The following is a 13,581-nucleotide window of genomic DNA, read 5'->3' as shown; positions in this document are numbered from 1 at the left end:
ACAGATAATCTCTTCTCTTAAAATATTCTTTCAAGTTCAACGTCATTTTAAATTTACCTTGGCATCAACAATGACTCCAGTACATAATAATCATATTTTTCTTCCTCCCTTCTCCAATTCCATATTCTCTTTCTGGGAAAAGAAAGGTCTGAAATGCTTTCACTGTAAAAACAAAAAGTTGCGTCAACTTAAAAAAAATAAGGCAACTTATCGCAAGTGCTTCTTTGAGCAAACGGGGTCTAAAGTCTACCCAACCTAAAATAATAACTCAATAATCACAAGTTGTCACAACATAAGTAGTCATGTTAACCTAAAAAATATCGGAACAAAATATTTTTTTGTTTACTGAACACAAGGCCTATTATGTATAATTATAGAATTTTTTTTATATTATTCAAATAGTCTACATAAATAAAAGACCATAACACGGGTCAAAAAACTTTTTTTTATTATTGAAAGTGTGTGTCCAAAGCACAAGGACATACCAAGTCTTGTATATTAACTTCTTTATTCAATGCATTTTACACTGAACTCATCACATTGTACATAATGCATGTTAAATAAATCCAGTGGTAATTATACCTTAATATGTTAGCAGTCTTGTGGCATGAAGTGTGACGATCGTTGCCCAGAGAGACACAGGGAGAGCAGGAGATCCGGAAGAAGAGAAGGCTGAACATACGAACGGAAAAGGACTCCATACAAACAACAGGAAAAGACCAGTATTTATAGGGAGGCTAATGACAATAAAGTTACTGCACCCGGTGCAATTAACAGGAGTGAAATTACTGTGATTACAATACAAGACTAGAGGAATTCTAGTGCCTACGGTGAACTGCCTAAGGGGAAGTAAGCCCACTAGTGGACACCCAGGGAAACAGAGACTAGACAGCGTGACATGAAGTCAAATGTATTTAACATTTTTGTTTGTTTTTAAAGGAACTATTATGTGAAAAATACTATATCGCGTATTTTGACATCAACCTAATCCACTGGGCAAAGTTACGTCCAGTGGACATCTTTTTATGTCTTTGCAGACGTTGAAAAGACGTCCACTGACACCCAGGGAAACAGACTAGACAGCGTGACATTACCCCCTCCTCCACGGAGCAGCTGCCAGATGCTCCACCCGAACCCAAGGGAAAACCAAAGACACAAAGAGACCAGGAGGGAGGTGGAGTGGCGGAGGACCAGGGAGAGGGACGGAGGGCCAGATAAAATGATAAAACAGAGACAAGAGGACCAGGTAGAATGGGGAAACAGAGACAAGACGACCAGGTAAAATGGGGGAAACAGAGAAGTGTGACACAAAACAAAGAGTCCAGGAGGGTGGTGGACTGGCGTAGGATCAGGGGAAGGGACGGAGGGCCAGGTCCATAGAGGGAAACAAAGAAAGACGCAGATAAGAAACCCAGGAGGGAGGTGGACCGGCGAAGGATCAGGGGGGGGGACGGAGGGCCACGTCCATAGGAGGAAGACAGACAAAAAAAAAAAAAAAAAAAAAAACACAAGTCCAAGAAGGACATCACGTGACACACACCAGGGCGGAGCAGAAGACCACCACATCCGTGCGTCCGAACCAGATGCCCCCCAGGGCAGAGCAGAAGACCACCACATCCGTGCGTCCGAACCAGACGCCCCCCCAGGGCGGAGCAGAAGACCACCACATCTATGTGGCCAAACCAGAGGCCCCCTGGGTGGAGCAGAAGACCACCACATCCATGCGGCCGAACCATACGCCCCCCATGGCAGAGCAAAAGACCACCACATCTGTGCGGCCGAACCAGACACCCCCAGGGCGGAGCAGAAGACCACCACATCCATGCGTCCGAACCAGACGCCCCCCAGGGCAGAGCAGAAGACCACCACTTCCGTGCGTCCGAACCAGACGCCCCCCAGGGCAGAGCAGAAGACCACCACTTCCGTGCGTCCGAACCAGACGCCCCCCAGGGGCGGAGCAGAAGACCACCACATCCATGCGTCCGAACCAGACGCCCCCCAGGGGCAGAGCAGAAGACCACCACATCCGTGCTTCTGAACCAGACACCCCCCAGGGCGGAGCAGAAGACCACCACCTCCATGTGGCCGAATAAACAGGAGGATAAGTCTGATTGGGCAAATCTGAAACAAAAAACCTGAACAAGTTAAAAGGTAGCCTCAACGGGGACTAACCCTGACTCTGGAAGGTCCACGAGCACCTGACTCAACTCTGGAGGGTCAACTGGAACCTGACTCGACTCTGCAGTGGTTCCGGGCTGGCGGCCATCTTGTGCAGTGGCGCTGGGTTGATGGCCATCTTGTACTGTGGCGCTGGCTCAGCAGACGTGACATTAACAGTCTCTGGATCAACAGACGTGACGTGAACACTCCTGGGAATCTCTAGGATTTTGGATATCATGGAGAAATAATCCAAAAATGTCTCAGAGGCCATCTTGGGTGTTGGCACTGAGCTGGCGGCCATCTTGCACCGTGGCACTGTGCTGGTGACCACTTTGTGCTGTGGTGCTGTGCTGGCGTCCATCTTGCCTCGTGGTGCTGGGTTGACGGCCATCTTGTGCAGTGTCCATCATGGGCAGTGGTGCTGGGATGGCGGCCATCTTGTGCTGTGGCGCTGGGCTGGCGTCCATCTTGCCTCGTGGCGCTGAGCTGGCGGCCGAGCTGAGCTGCTGTGGTGTTGGGCTGGCTTCCATCTTGCCTCGTGGTGCTGGGTTGGCGGCCATCCTGTGTAATGGCGCTGGGTTGGCGACCATTCTGCGCAGCGGCGCTGGGTTGGCGGCCATCTTGTGCAGCGGCGCTGGCTCGGTAGACTTGCGCATCCTCTCCCCTCTTCAACGACAATGGGGAGACGGCGGCTCCCATCCGAACCCAGGGCCGACGTGGGGCCACAGTGGAGAGCGATGCCGGACCTTCTTTTGACCACTCACTCCTGAACGACCTCCCCTATAACCACGGAACACGACCAGGCGGGTACCCTCAAAACCATTCTTCTCCTGCTCAGTGGCTGGGGAGGAAATATGAACAGACATACCGCTGGATCTCGTGGATGGAGTCCTTCTGTGACGATCGTTGCCCAGAGAGACACAGGGAGAGCCAGAGATCCAATTGCAGGTATTTATTTAAGGGATAATCAAAATCGCGGTCAAACAACACTCCAAAGGTTAAAACCAAAAATCAGTCCAAAAACAAATGAACAAAAGAGAGAATAGGAAAGGAAAAGAAACGGGATCTCAGAGGACGAGAAGACAAGAAGGAATCTCTGAAGACGAGAAGGCTGAACATACGAACGGAAAGGACTCCATACAAACATTGGAAGAATGGGGTATTTATAGGGAGGCTAATGACAATAAAGTGACTGCACCTGGTGCAATTAACAGGAGTGCAATTACTGTGATGACATGACAAGACTAGATGAATTCTAGTTCCTACGGTGAAGTCCCTAAGGGGAAGTGAGCCCACTAGTGGACACCCAGGGAAACAGAGACTAGACAGCGTGACATGAAGTCAAATGTATTTAACATTTTTGTTTGTTTTTAAAGGAACTATTATGTTAAAATTACTATATCGCGTATTTTGACATCAAACTAATCCACTGGGCAAAGTTACGTCCAGTGGACATCTTTTTATGTCTTTGCAGACGTTGAAAAGACGTCCACTGAGGAGACAGAATGTTTTTATGATGTTGTTTTTAAAAATGTTTTTTAGGTCTTCTGTACGTCCGATATAGGCATTCACAGATCCTCCTTACAAGGTTCTATGACTTTATTTCTGTCAGACATCTAGAGAAGCTTTTATTGAGAATTAACAGAGCTTTAAATGTTGATACTTGATTCATTTGAAGTCACCATTGTGGTGGAAAGTGTTTGGTTTAGTTGGGATCTTGGTCCAGTTACTACTTGTTTTAGTTTGTCTCTTGCTGCTGTAAAGGTGCATTAGTGAAACACTGTTTTTGTGGCATAGGAAGAAAAATTTAAGAGAGCTCAGGTGTTCTAGATTTTAGACAGACTTCTAGATTTAGCATATGCATCACAACAATGGTGACAAACAAAAGAGCTCCATAGCACAAACTCATCCTTATTTTCCAGCCTTTTTTGTTCTGATTGTCACCATTGACATGATGCATATCCAAAATCTTGATGTCTGTTTGTGACGACATGATTTGATTTCTAAAAGTAAGTACATTATTTTTTCTACAAGTTTTCTATCCATAAAAATAAATCCTTAGTCGCAACAATACCATAACATCTTATTTTGCTATAATGTCACTATTACAAGCAAAATGTGTACACTTGATCTCAAATCTTTCTGTCAAGTCAAGTCACCTTTATTTATATAGCGCTTTAAACAAAATACATTGCGTCAAAGCAACTGAACAACATTCATTAGGAAAACAGTGTGTCAATAATGCAAAATGATAGTTAAGGGCAGTTCATCATTGAATTCAGTGATGTCATCTCTGTTCAGTTAAACAGTGTATGTGCATTTATTTGCAATCCAGTCAACGATATCGCTGTAGATGAAGTGACCCCAATTAAGCAAGCCAGAGGCGACAGCGGCAAGGAACCGAAACTCCATTGGTGACAGAATGGAGAAAAAAACCTTGGGAGAAACCAGGCTCAGTTGGGGGGCAAGTTCTCCTCTGACCAGACGAAACCAGTAGTTCAATTCCAAGCTGCAGCAAAGTCAGATTGTGCAGAAGAATCATTTGTTTCCTGTGGTCTTGTCCTGGTGGTCCTCTGAGACAAGGTCTTTACAGGGGGTCTGTATCAAGGGGCTCTAGTTGTCCTGGTCTCCATTGTCTTTCAGGGCAGTAGAGGTCATTTTTCTAGGTGCTGATCCACCATCTGGTCTGGATACGTACTGGATCCGGGTGACTGCAGTGACCCTCTGATCTGGATAAAGACTGGATCTGGTGGCTACGGTGACCTCGGAATAAGAGAGAAACAGACAAATATTAGCGTAGATGCCATTCTTCTAATGATGTAGCGAGTCCCTAGGGTTATATGGGAATTGTTCCCGGTTCCAGTTTACCTAATTATTGCAGCCTAAAAATCCTTTAACGGATTTGGATATTAAAAGCATATTAGTATGTTATGTGTAAGCCAGGTTAAAGAGATGGGTCTTTAATCTAGATTTAAACTGCAAGAGTGTGTCTGCCTCCCGAACAATGTTAGGAAGTTATTCCAGAGTTTTATTCCAGAGAAATAGGAAAAGGATCTGTCGCCCGCAGTTGATTTTGATATTCTAGGTAAAATCAAACTGCCTGAGTTTTGAGAACGTAGCGGACGTAGAGGATTATAACTTAAAAAGAGCTCATTCAAATACTGAGGTGCTAAACCATTCAGGGCTTTATAAGTAATAAGCAATATTTTAAAATCATTACGATGTTTGATAGGGAGTCAGTGCAGTGTTGACAGGACCGGGCTAATATGGTCATACTTCCTGGTTCTGGTAAGAACTCTTGCTGCTGCATTTTAGACTAGCTGTAGTTTGTTTACTAAGCGTGCAGAACAACCACCCAATAAAGCATTACAATAATCTAACCTTGAGTTCATAAATGTATGGATTAGCATTTCTGCATTTGACATTGAGAGCATAGGCCGTAATTTAGATATATTTTTTATATGGAAAAATGCAGTTTTACAAATGCTAGAAACGTAGCTTTCTAAGGAAAGATTTCAATCAAATAGCACACCTAGGTTCCTAACTGATGATGAAGAATTGACAGAGAAACCATCAAGTCTTAGACAGTGTTCTAGGTTATTACAAGCAGAGTTTTTAGGCCCTATAATTACCACCTCTGTTTTTTTCAGAATTTAACAGTAAGAAATTACTCGTCATCCAGTTTTTTTTATATCGACTATGCATTCCATTAAGAGAGTAGAAAAGTAATCGGATCTAGCAGTTTTTAATGCTTTTCTGTAGGATAGGTTACTTTCCCGCCAAGCAATACAAAGTACTGTTACATCATCAAGTTGTTCTGAGGTTTTGGATATGCTAAGGAATTTGGATAGATCAGGAAGATAACTTAAAAAAACAGTATTTTGTGGTAGAAGTGATAGTTCTTCCATACTTGTAACAAGAAGTAGATTTTACAATTTTGGCTATATGAAGTTTGCACAAAACTAAATAATGATCTGAGATATCATAACTTGGCTGCATAATTTCAACACTATCAACATCAATTCCATCAATTATTAAATCTAGAGTATGATTTCGACAATGAGTAGGTCCTGAAAACGTGTTGTCTAACCCCAATAGAGTTCAGAATGTCTATATATGCTGATCCCAATGCATCTTTTTCATTATCAACATGGATATTAAAATCACCAACTATAAATACTTTATCTTCAGCCAGAACTAACTCAGATGTAAAATCACAAAACTCTTTAATAAAGTCTGTATGGTGCCCTGGTGGCCTGTATACATTAGCCAGTACAAAGATAACGGGATTTATCATTAACATTTGTTTCTCTGGATAATGTTATATGAAGCACCATTACTTCAAACGAGTTATATTGAAGCCTGCCCCCTATAATGTTGTTATAAATTGAAGCAACACCTCACCCTTTGGCTTTTAGACGCGCCTCATGTTTATAATGTCATAATAAGAGTTTTTTATAACACATATGTGACGAGTGGGGCGGGGCCGAGAGACGTGGCAACAAGGAGTGAGGCCAGGTGTAGTGATTGGAGATGAGGTACACCTGCGCCCCACAGCCGGTCTCGAGTCCCACGTAGGAGATGTAAGGATATAAAAGTGGAGCGACGACCGTGAAGGACGAGAGAGGACCAGGCCTGGGTTTTTAGTTGTGTTTGCTTTTTATTTATGTGCACCAGTCGTCCGTGAGGGGCTGGTGTTCTATTTTGTGTTTATTTTGAATTATTAAAATGTTATTTGATTGTCCGCCGGTTCCCGCCTCCTTCTTCCCGCCTCCTTCTTCCCGATGAATATGGAGTTTTATATATATATATATATATATTCATTATATGCATACAAGTGTATAAAAGCACCCTGATCATGTTATTCCTGTTTGTTTATCAATCTGAATTAAAGCAGAACCAGGATGTGTTCAAAATATTGTGATAGAACCCTTGTTCACACAACGACTTATTTTTAAAATCATTCACTTTTTTACGATATTGTGATGGTATGAATCAACCAGAGCAGCATTTATTTTACTTCTTAGCCTAGTAGTTATTCATATTGTAATATGTAGTTTGGTGATCTATTTTTTTCTTCTCTTTCTCTACAAATTCCTTAATCCCTATCCTTTTAAAAAGAACAGCACCTCATTACATAAAAAAGGTACTTTTAAGAGCCACATTTGTCTTGTTTATTGTCTTATTTTTTATTGTTTATTGTCTTGTTATCTCTCTCTCTCTCTCTTCAATTCAATTCAAGTTTATTTGTATAGCGCTTTTTACAATACAAATAGTTACAAAGCAACTTTACAGAAAATTATGTTTCTACAATATTTAGTAGTAGCTAGTAATTTATGCACGTTTGACAGGATTTTAGAAAAAAAAATAATAATAATAATACAAGACGTAGTCAGCTAGACGATGAACTATCAATATTATTAATTAATAATAGTTATTATATGATGCAGTCACACATGTAGCAATAATTGTTAGTTCTGTTTGTTGATTCAAGGTTAGCATCATCTGAGGTCCTCTGAGGGTCAGCATCATCTCTTCTCAGGTGTTCTGGATCCAGACTGGAGCTTGTGTAAATCCTAGTTACCACGGGATGTAAATCCTGTGGCAAAACAGAAACAAAATAGAGACATCATTAGCATAGCTGCTGATCCAACAAAGTAAAATTAGTTTATCCCAAGCTAATGAATAAAAATGCACATTTGATAAGATGCAGCTACACTCACAATTTAAGAGATACATTATTCGTATGCTTGGCGAAAGTGATGAGTTTTTAATCTAGATTTAAACAGAGAGAGTGTGTCTGAACCACGAACATTATCAGAAAGGCTATTCCAGAGTTTGGGAGCCAAATGTGAGAAAGCTATACCTCCTGTAGTGGACTTTTTTTTATCCTAGGAACTACAAAAAGTCCAACGTTTTGTGATCTTAGGGTGCGTGATGGGTTGTAGCATGGTAGAAGGCTAATTAGGTACGCAGGAGCTAAACCATTTAGGGCCTTATAGGTAAGTAATGATAATTTGTAACTGATACGGAACTTAATAGGTAGCCAGTGCAGAGACTCTAAAATTGGGGTAATATGATCATATTTTCTTGACCTCGTAAGGACTCTAGCTACTGCATTTTGGACTACCTGTAGCTTGTTTATTGACGAAACAGGACAACCACCTAGAAGTGCATTACAATAGTCCAGTCTAGAGGTCATGAATGCATGAACTAGCTTTTCTGCATCAGAAACAGATAACATGTTTCGTAGCTTGGCAAAAAAAAAAAAAAAAATCTCTCTATCTCTCTCTCTCCATCCCTCTCTCTCCCCTACCATCTGAGTGGTGGTTGCTTTTTAGAGGGACAGAGGACCTGGGTTGCTTGCCTCTTCTTCTCACACATTAATCAACTGAAAGTGTAAAGGTTGGGATCAAAGAATATAGATTAATTTGTTGGTGTTGTTTTAAGCGCACAGTATTCCAGTTTAATGGATAGAGACTTGCATAAAATATCAGGTTTTTGCACCAAATTAAATTTGCAGGAGTCTGCACAATATAGGCCAACCTATAAGATAAGATTGTTGTTTGCATGAAGTCTAAGTAAATCAAACTTAAGTTTTGTGAAGAATGCAGGTATTCAAAGATGGTTTATGACTACAGGAAAGCAAACAGCTCGCTTGGCGACATTGTTTCAGAGTTTTTCTGCACTTAAATAATTTGCCAGCTTGCAAACATCCAGATCAAGTATTACCTTTGATAGTGTTAGAAAAGTGATACGTTAAGCAAAGCCTACTGCTGTATGACACATGCTAATAGATTGACTAGCTCTGTCTTTCTTGTACTTATGTGTGTTTGGATCCCTGTATGATATTTAATATTTATATTTTTTTATATGGGTGTACATTTCAGAATGACAAAGCCAAAATTCAGGCCTTGTCAAAGGTGCCAGGTCCGTCAGAAGGCCAAGCGCAAAACCTGCAGTGCTTGTTTTGCCAAACTGCCAGGCAAAAGGTTATTAAAAACTGCAAAAATTAATGATGACTAGGACAAGAGGGTCATCAAAAACAAAAATGCATCTCGGGTGGTGGCCTCTGCCCAAATAGCTGTAAGTAAAAATGCTCATGCTTCATTAATTGAGTGATAATCAATATTAAGCTTAAAGTACATACAGTATTTGGTACCATGTTTGTTGATGGACAGAAGACATAGCAGCCATGCTGTGTGCTGTGTACCAAGCTTCACATGAATCAAGTAGTACACCAAGCAAACTGCCCCCTCTGTTTCTGATTCAAAGTGAGTGTGGAGTAGACACCATCTTCATTACTGTCACAATATCTGATTAATTATTTTCAAACAAAATCGAGTACTGACAGTTACAATTTAAGAAATACTAATGAATTAATATTTCTGTGTATTAATTTTACAATATATCTTTTATCATCACAAACTTAACACTTGTTGAAAGCGTTAACAAATATTTTTTTTACCAGATTAGGTCTTTAAGTAGTAGATTGACTGCCATATGTGACCAATCACGGAAAGTAGGGACACAAGTCGGTTCTGGGGCATTTTGAGTTATTCACAAATTCTGAAAGTGTAGTCTCCAAGCTTTCTAACTATGTGTAACACATGGAAATCTGATAATATTTGGAGAAGTTGTGGCCATTTGAAGGTAGGCACTCAAAAAAGCTCAAAAAGCAGGAAATAGCCTCTGAAGATTTGCAGTTCCTACTGCTGCGAGTGACAATGGGGCTCATTTACATCTCATTTAAATAAGCCATACCCCCTGCATAGCAACGACAGACACAACGGGAAAAATCGGACCGCATACTATTAATAATAAAGGAGAATGTGCATTGTAAATGTCAGTAATTTATCTTTTTTGACTTTTATAAAAATGATTTAGAAGCTGAAAAATGTGAGTTTTATCTTTTTATAAAAAATCTTTAATCTTTCAAATGTGGCCATGATTTTTAATTAGGGCTGGGATAAATGATTATATTTTAAACTATTAATCTAGCAATTATTTTTTCGATGCATCGATTAATCTAACGATTAATTTTTTTCTGACCGATTCGATTTGATTATCTCCCCATTAATTGACTACTAACAATTTATACATGTTGATTTACATATCTGAATGAAAAAAACATGAATTCCTTAACATTGCAATATATGTTTATTGCTCTTAAAATTACAAAATAAAAGACTGACTAAGAATGCATTACTTTGCACTTGTATAGAGATAGCATTCAATAAAACCTTGAAGCCTTGAAAACACATAGCTTACTGAAACAAGCTTACTGAACACATAGGGCCTAGCTTACCGAAAAAAGTTCTTCTTTCAGATGAAAATAACAACAACTTGATAGCATTCAATAAAAAAGGTCACCCAAAATACTTGTTTAGAGCAATTGAAAGAATACAGTAACCAATGTCAACTTGAGGGCTTTAAGCTAATACAGAGAGTGCTTTTCCCAAAAAAAAATTAACAGTGGGAGCTAGCAGCCTGTCAGGGAGAAGAAAAAAAATCTCCAAATGCTCCATGTGAAACTTTGGCGTTCCGCCCTTTTGTGTCTAATGATTTTGGTTAATATGCACGAGGGAGACAGAGAGAGAGATAGAGAGCAAGACAAGCGCTTGTGTAGTTTGAAGACTGTGAGCGCGCGAGCGCGCGTGAAACTTTGGTGTTTCGCCCTTTTTCTATCGTGTTTAATGATTTTGATTAATATGCACAAGGGAGAGAGAGAGCAAGAAGTGCTTGTTTTAATGGTTAACGGTTAAGGTAAACGTTTTGCAAACGTTTTTTAGAGAAATAAAAACAGGTAGACGAATCAATGCGCATATTTTGCGTCGACGTATTTTTTGCGTCGACAACATCGATGACCTTGACTCGTTGTCCCAGCCCTATTTTTTATGTTATTATTTTAATGGTTACGTAAACAAAAAGTACATATTGATGCTAATTTTATTTGTTATTTGCTAGTTTTCTATATAAAACTTGGTGAATTGATTTCATTGTGTAACATTAGGACTTTTTTAACAGGATTCTGTGATAACCGATGAGCTAGCTAATAACAATAGGTAGATATTGGAAGGTCTAAACATGGACTAAACATGAGATAACGTGTACATGTTCTTAGAATGAACACAAAATGACAAACTTTGATGTTTATGGAAACTCACCCCATAAGAAACAAATGTATTCTCGCAGATCTCGATGCCTCCAATGAAATAAGTCGTTCGGGCACACTTTCTCTTTGTCGGGGTCTTCTTTGTGGATGTAACCATCTCCGAAGTTTGCACTGTGCGTCTGTTTGCCTCTAAATGTTACGTCTTTATCCCCATCAAATGTTACAATCGATATAGCCTCTCATATCTTACGGTCCAACTCGTCTTCCTCGTCGTCATCTTCGCTCAGTTGTAGATTAGGGATATTATACAGTCTTATTATGCCGCTTTCATCGTCGCTCAGATCGTCTTCAGAATCAGTGAGTGCTTGTTTATAAGCATCCGGCTTGTCGAAGAAGTACTTCGAAACATATTCGGTGTAACGGCCACGGTTCAGCTCGTCTGCATTCATCTTTGCGGCGTACATCTTCACTGAATTTTGATATCAGCTACAGCCGGTCAGAGCAATGCATACTAAGTAGCCATGCTTCCCTCGGAGGGCGGGGACAATAACAAAAGAAACAAAAGCCGGCTTATCCAGTATGGAAATACACAGACAATGAAACGCCCCTACTGCGTGCTAGAATCTCCGACAAACAACCTGGTTTCAACCTCAAAATGTATGCTTTTAAATATACCAATACTGCTATCTCAAACATGGAGAGGCTTCTTTGTGATATCAACTAACAGATTCTGCAAAAAAACGAAAATCACCAATTTAAAAAAAAAACGCTTCTTTCTCACTTTGCTCGAAAGTTGTGCTGCCAACTTGTGTCACTGGTTTCCGTGACGGGTCACATATATGTAGTAATGTAGCAACAAAATATATTGGAAATGTGTTAATTACTTTGTTCCATTTCAGGTCCAAAAAAATTCTTCCTTGGGCTATATGCCCATATTATTTATCAATCAGGGGCACAAGGGCACAGGCAAGTTGATGGCAGATGTAGTAACGCATCTGCCACCGACACAAAACAACATGTGTTTCTTAACCAGCTTGAAGAGGGCATATGACTTCATAATCAAACTGGATGGTAAAATAAGTTTTATGTATAGTTCATTAGTGTTTGTCGTTGATTTCTTTGACAGTTTGTACTGAAGTCATATTTTTGCTAACTTCACAACAGATGTGTGCCAGCCGACCGCCAACCTCCCGCTCACTTATTTTGGTCTAAATAGCTAATTTTGCCCTTCATGACAACTGTGAAGGGAGTTAATTTTTTTATAACTCATCCGTTTATATTAAGACTTAAAGTTCTGCATAATTAAGGGCGTAGCCACTTGAGTGACAGGGGGATTGCAGCTATTGACACTGCCGTCATGATAGGTGGGCGTGGCTTCAGCAACTAGCTCCCGCCTTTTTGCCCATTTTTGTTTGTCCTGGAGAGTTGTGCGGTGACTTGCTGCCAAGATGGCGACGGTCCGCTCTACCATAGACAGTAAAAGAAATGGACACAGCGACCCCATTGGAACTCAATTGAGACAAGTGAAGCCCATTTTAGCACTTCTGTTTCTGACGCGCAGACTCAAACTAAGCTTGATGACGTCAGCAACCTGTCTGACAGATGTAAATCTTCTAGTAGCTGTGCGTGCAAACTGCCATCGTTAATCTTGCAGAGACGGCGAGCTTTAGCAGGGAGTTCTTTGGCGTGAGTGAGCAGGAGTAAGTATTTTGATTAATTATTTTGTATAGTATTTAAAAATGTAATGCCAGTATGCCATATTAAGTTAATTGCCTGCGAGATTCTCCTCCTGTCTGTATGATAATTTCTATACTGTGCGACAGAGAGTCGAGTGATTATGATGCAATCGTTAGCCGGTTTTACAAAAACTGTTTCTACGGGGCCATAATGTAACATAGAAGGTAATGGAGCTCTTTATACATTCTCGTGTATCTTTAGAAATAAATAATGGACAAATGGAGTCTTTAAACGCCTCAGATGTAAAGTTATTCGCTGTCAAAGTGACGCCAAAATGAATGGAAGTCAATGGGATGCCAACGCAAGTGAAGTTCTGCTACAAGATGGCGGCACATGGCCGACTTCAACTTCCGGTCGACTTCCTTGCCGCCTGCGCTCTGCACACTTTAGGCTTCAAAAACACACTTCAGGAGTCTATGGGTGACGTCACAGACACTACGTCCATGTTTTTATACAGTCTATGGTTCCAGCCCAAGCAAGACCAGCCCCTAGACCAACTAATCCCACAAGACCAGCCTATCCCAACAGACCAGCAAATTATTACAATTGAACTATGCACGATCGTCTCT

This window comes from Carassius gibelio, chromosome B16 (assembly GCF_023724105.1).
Source record: "Carassius gibelio isolate Cgi1373 ecotype wild population from Czech Republic chromosome B16, carGib1.2-hapl.c, whole genome shotgun sequence".
Taxonomy (NCBI): Eukaryota; Metazoa; Chordata; class Actinopteri; order Cypriniformes; family Cyprinidae; genus Carassius; species Carassius gibelio.
Note: the sequence above shows the minus strand (reverse complement) of the source record.